Source organism: Hyla sarda, chromosome 1, assembly GCF_029499605.1.
Source record: "Hyla sarda isolate aHylSar1 chromosome 1, aHylSar1.hap1, whole genome shotgun sequence".
NCBI classification, from domain to species: domain Eukaryota; kingdom Metazoa; phylum Chordata; class Amphibia; order Anura; family Hylidae; genus Hyla; species Hyla sarda.
The window spans coordinates 295817504-295823503 of record NC_079189.1 but is presented as its reverse complement, the minus strand read 5'-3'; the positions used below and the strand labels follow the sequence as shown (position 1 = coordinate 295823503).

The 6000-nt window shown below is 43.1% G+C and overlaps 1 long non-coding RNA gene across 1 annotated transcript in view; it reads left to right on the top strand.

Moving 5' to 3' along the window:
• The first annotated feature begins 1422 nt into the window (after positions 1 to 1422).
• LOC130268091 (uncharacterized) overlaps positions 1423 to 6000 on the top strand; it is a 46807-nt gene continuing 42229 nt past the window's right edge. Inside the window, exon 1 of the long non-coding RNA XR_008843469.1 lies at positions 1423 to 1558. This is a non-coding gene — a long non-coding RNA (uncharacterized LOC130268091). The remainder of the gene's footprint in view (positions 1559 to 6000) is intronic.

The following is a 6000-nucleotide window of genomic DNA, read 5'->3' as shown; positions in this document are numbered from 1 at the left end:
CCGATTGCGGCGATGTGCAGTATTAACCCTTTAGAAGCGGAGGTCAAAGCTTTTGACCGCCGCTTCTAAAGTGAAAGTGAAACTATCCCGGCTAGTCAGTCGGGCTGTTCGGGAAATCGTGGCGTCCCGAACAGTGAACAGGACACCGGGAGGACTCTTACCTGCCTCCTCGGCGTCCGATCCCCGAATGGCTGCTCCGTGCCTGAGATCCAGACAGGAGCAGTCAAGTGCCGATAACACTGATCGCTGCCATGGTAACCCATGGCAGGGATCTGTGCAATGAATCAAAGTGTGCAGTGCTATAGCCCTCTATGAGGGCTATAACACTGCAAAAAAAAATAGTGTAAAAACAAGTTAAAAAATATGTATTAACCCTTTCCTGAACAAAAGTTCCAAACACCCCCCTTTTCCCATAATAAAAAATTAAACATGTAAATAAAAATAAATATAAACATATGTAGTATCGCCGCGTGCGTAAATGTCCGAACTATAAAACAATATCATTAAATAAACCGCACGGTCAATGGCGTACGTGCAAAAAAATTCAAAAGTCCAAAATAGCGTATTTTTGGTCACATTTCAAACCATAAAAAAATGAATAAAAAGTGATTAAAAAGACCAATCAAAACAAAAATGGTACCGATAAAAACTTCAGATCACGGCGCAAAAAATGAGCCCTCACACCGTCTCGTCCCCATAAAAGTAAAAAAGTTATAGGGGTCAGAAATTTTTAACATATAAATTTTACTGCTTCTAGTTGTGATTTTTTTCAGAAGTACGACAAAATCAAAAGTATACAAGTAGGGTATCATTTTAACCGTATGGACCTACAGAATAAAGATAAGGTGTCATTTTTACCGAAAAATTTACTATGTAAAAATGGAAGCCCCCAAAAGTGACAAAATAGTCAATTAGAATTGTAGAATTGGTGGTGCAAAAAATCAGCTGTCACATAGAATTTTAGGAGAAAAACTGAAAGAGTTATGATTTTTTTAAAGGTAAGGAGGAAAAATGTCAAATGGAAAAATGGAAAAACCCTGAGTCCTTAAGGGGTTAAGGACGGAGGGCGTATCCATACGCCCCCGTTTCAAAGTCCTTAAGTACTGAGGGCGTATGGATACGCCCATGGAAATTTTGGTCCCCGCCGCTAGCCGGTGGGGGACCGGACCGGGATGCCTGCTGAAATCATTCAGCAGGCATCCCGTGCAAATGCCTGGGGGGGTCCTGAGAACCCTCCCATGTCAGCGATCGCCGCAAATCTCTGATGACCCGATTGCCCGGAAGATAGGGATGGTCGGAGCTGTCCGTGACATCCCCAATCATCCTAAGGGATAGGAGCGAGGTGGCAGTGGGGCCACCCCCTCCTATCCCCTGCCATTAGTCAGTAATGACTACTGACCAATGGCAGTTGAAGGAGGGAGGGTTACCATGGAAATCCCACGCTCTGCCCCCCCTGGATGTCGGGCAGAGCGGGGGGAAGAAGATGGCGGCCGGTACCTGGGGATTTGCGGCGGGGACTGGCGATCATTGGTGGCATCAGCGGAGATCAGCGGCAGAGGTAGGGATGCGACGGCACGGAGCAGCAATGAAGGTAGCTGTAAAGCGATCTTTACTGCTGCCTTTTAGGGGTTGACAAACTGCAACTCCCAGCAAGCCCAGACAGCCAAAGACTGTCTGGGCATGCTGGGAGTTGTAGTTTTACAACATCTGTAGGGCCACAGTTTGGAGACCACTATACAGTGGTCTCTAAGTTATAGACCTCCAGATGTTTCAAAACTACAACTCCCAGCATGCTGAAACTGTCCAGGCATGCTGGGAGTTGTATTACTGCAACATCTGAAGGGACAGATGTTACAGAACTACAACTCCCAGCATGCCTGGGCAGTCTGGGCATGGCTTGAGTTGTAGTTTTGCAACATCTGGAGAGCTACTGTTTGGACACCACTGTATAGTGGTCTCCAAACTGTGCTCTTCCAGATGTTGCAACACTATAGCTCCCAGCATGCCCGTGGGCAGTCTGGGCATGCTTGGAGCTGTAGTTTTGAACAACTGGAGGCACACTGGTTGGGAAACATTGTCTGTTTCCTAACTTAGTGTTTCCCAACCAGTGTGCCTCCAGCTATTGCAAAACTATAACTCCGAGTATGCACTGACAGACCATGCATGCTGGGAATTGTAGTTTTGCAATAGCTGGAGGAACACTGGTTGGGAAACACTGAGTTAGGAAACAGACAATGTTTCCCAACCTAAATCAGTGTTTTGCAACCAGTGTGCCTCCAGCTTTTGATTAACCACAACCCTCAGCATGCATGGACAGCCAAAGGGCATGCTGGGAGTTGTAGTTTTTAAACAGCTGGAAGTTTGCCGCCCCCCCCCCCCCCCCCATGTGAATGTATAGGGTACATTCACACAGGCGGGGGATTACAGTTAGTTTCTCGCTGCAAGTTAGAGATGCAGGAAATTTTCCGCTGTAATCCCCCGGCAGTCTGAATGTACCCTAAAAACACTACACTACACTTACACAAAATAAAGGGTAAAACACTACATATACACATACCCCTAAACAGTTACAACTACTCCCACCACCACCCCACTCCCCCCCCCCCCCCAATAAAAATGAGAATCCTCTGGTACGGCATGGCTTCTAAAACGGAGCCTCCAGCTATTGCAAAACAGCAACTCCCAGTATTGCCGGACAGCCATTGACTGTCCAGGCATGCTGGGAGTTGTGCAACAGCTGGAGGCACCCTGTTTGGAAAACACTGCCGTAGGGTCATTTTGGTATCCGAGGCAAGTTTTTCTCGTTTTACACCTTATGAAAAGGTAAAGTTGGGGTCTAAACCAGCCTGTTAGTGCAAAAAAAAAAATATTTTTTACACTTACATGCTGGTGTTGGCCCATACTTTTAATTTTCACAAGAAGAAAAAGGAAAAAAAGACCCCCAAAAGTACGGAAATACAACATATATGGACGTAAAATGCTTTGCGGACGCACAACAAGGCTCAGGAGTTAGAGCACACTATGTACATATGAGGCCTAAATTGGTGATTTGTACAGGGGTGGCTGATTTTACAGTGGTTCTGACATAAACGCAAAAAAATAAATACCCACATGTGACCCCATTTTGGAAACTACACCCTCGTGGAATGTAACAAGGGGTACAGTGAGCCTTAACACACCACAGGTGTTTGACAAATTTTTGTTAAATTTGGAAGTGAAAATGAAAAATGTTATTTTCTTCACTAAAATGCTGGTGTTCTCCCAAATTTTTCAGTTTCACAAGGGGTAATAGGAAAAAAGCCCCCAAAATTTTTAACCACATTTTTTTCTGAGTATATAAATACCCCATATGTGGACGTAAAGTGCTCTGCAGGCGAACTACAATGCTCAGAAGAGAAGGAGCGCCATTGGGCTTTTGGAGAGAGAATGTGTCTGGAAATGTACATTTAAAAAGCCCCTATGGTGCCAGAACAGTGGACCCCTCCACATGTGACCCCATTTTGGAAACTACACCCCTCACGGAATATAATAAGGGGTACAGTGAGCATTTACACCCCACAGGTGTCTGACAGATTTTTTTGAACAGTCGTCCGTAAAAATGAAAAATTTTATTTTTCATTTGCACAGCCCATTGTTCCAAAGATCTGTCAAATGCCAGTGGCGTGTAAATGCTCACTGCACACTTTATTACATTCTGTGAGGGGTGTAGTTTCCAAAATGGGGTCACATGTGAGGGGGGTCCATTGTTCTGGCATCATGGGAGGTTTGTAAATGTACATGGCCCCCGACTTCAGTTCAAGCAAAATTCTATCTCCAAAAGTCCAATGGCACTCCCTCTGACCTGAGACCTGTACTGCGCCAGCAAAGCACTTAACATCCACATGTGGGGTGTTTTCTTAACCGGAAGAAATTGGGCTTCAAATTTTGGGGTCCATTTTCTCCTATTACACATGTGAAAATGAAAAATTTAGAGTAACACCATCATTTTAGTGTTAAAAATTAAATTTTCCATTTTCAAGTCCAACCTCAATGCAAAGTCGTCAAACACCTGTGGGGTGTTAAGGCTCACTATACCCCTTGTTACGTTCCTTGAGGGGTGTAGTTTCCAAAATAGAATGCCATGTGGTTTATTTTTATTTTTTTGCTGTTCTGGCACCATAGGGGCTTCCTAAATGCAACATGGTCCCCAAAAACCATGACAGCAAAATTCTTTTAAAAAATCCTACAGTTGCTCTTTCCCTCTTGAGCCATGTTGTGAGCCCGCAGAGCACTTTATGTCAACATATGAGGTATTTACATACTCAAGAGAAATTGGGCTACAAATTTTGGGGGGCTTTTTCTCCTTTTACCACTTTAAAAAATGAAAAAAATGGGGCTACAAGAACATGTTAGTGTAAAAAACGCACATTTAGATTTTTCTTATCTACATTGCTGCAATTCTTGTAAAACACTTAAAGGGTTAACTCACTTTTTGAATGTCATTTTGAAAACTTTGAGGGGTGCATTTTCTATAATGGGGTTATTTATGCGGCATTTCTCACAGAAAGGCCCCTCAAGTCCAGTTCAAAATGAACTGGTCCCTGAAAATGTCAGATTTTGAAATTTTCATGAAAATTTCGAAAATTGCTGCTATACTTTGAAGCCCTCTAATGTCTTCAAAAAGTAAAAATAGGTCAATTTTATGATGCCAACATAAAGTAGACATATTATATTTGTGAATCAATATAAAATTTATTTGGAATATCCATTTTCTTTACAAGCAGAGAGTTTCAAAGTTAGAAAAATGCCAAATTTTCGAAATTTTCATGAAATTTTGGGATTTTTCACCAAGAAAGGATGCAAGTAATAACAAAAATTTACCGCTATGTTAAAGAAGAATATGTCACGAAAAAAACATTTTCGGAATCAGAATAATTGGTAAAAGGGTAAAAGCATCCCAGAGTTATTAATGCATAAAGTGACAGTGGTCAGAATTTCAAAAAAGGGCTCAGTCCTTAAGGTGAAAAAGGGATCAGTCCTTAAGGGGTTAATAAAGTGTGTGCGTATGTGTGTTTCACTTTTCTCCCACAATTTGTTAATTTTTTTTAAGTAGTACCACTACTCCCAGCATGGAACAGACTGTTCCATGATGGGAGCTGTAGCACCTGTACTTATAGACAGATCGCCCCAGGTGTCACTCCTGATACGTGATGCGATTGTCCTTTCTATTGCAGACATGGAGTGGCTTTCTCCTGTGCTCGCATCTCTGCACTGTACTCTGCTGGCCAGTGATGTGAATAGTATTCACATCACTTATTCATACTTTCCGCAGAGAGCTGTGATTGGCCACTCACAGCTCTCTGCGGGAAATATGAATATTAGGTATATATACGGCATATACTCATTGTACAGTGGGACCAGAGAAGAGCGGCCGGCCACCCATATCTATACATTATACAGGATGAGCGCATCGGGTGTCAGAAGTGACACTCGCTGCGATCTGTCTATTAATGCAGGTACTACCGCTCCTAGCATGGAGCAGAGTGTGCTCCATGTTGGGGGCAGTAGTACCTGCAGTTAAGGACAGATCACAGCAGATGTCACTCTTGACACCTGATGCGATCATCCTAGCTAGATGCGAAAAAAACCGCCCTCAATTATACATTTTACAGGACAATTGCAGTGGGTGTCAGGAGTGACACCCAGGGCGATCTGTCTATTAGCACAGGTACTACTACTCCCATCATGGAATAGTCTGTTCCATGCTGGGAGTAGTGGTACTACCTAAAAAATTTAAAAACTAAAATTTGAGAAAAAAAGGGAAAAAACACACATACTTTATTAAACACATCATTAAAATACATTGCTAATAAAAATTTGCCGAGAATTCCAACCAACAGCATAATGCAGTTATGTGTGAGAGGAGCTATGATTGGATGAGGCTGCTCCCCCCCCCCCCTCAGCACTCCAGACGGCACTTCCTGTGTTTGGACTTTGGTTCAAAGTCTGTGTATGAGTTGG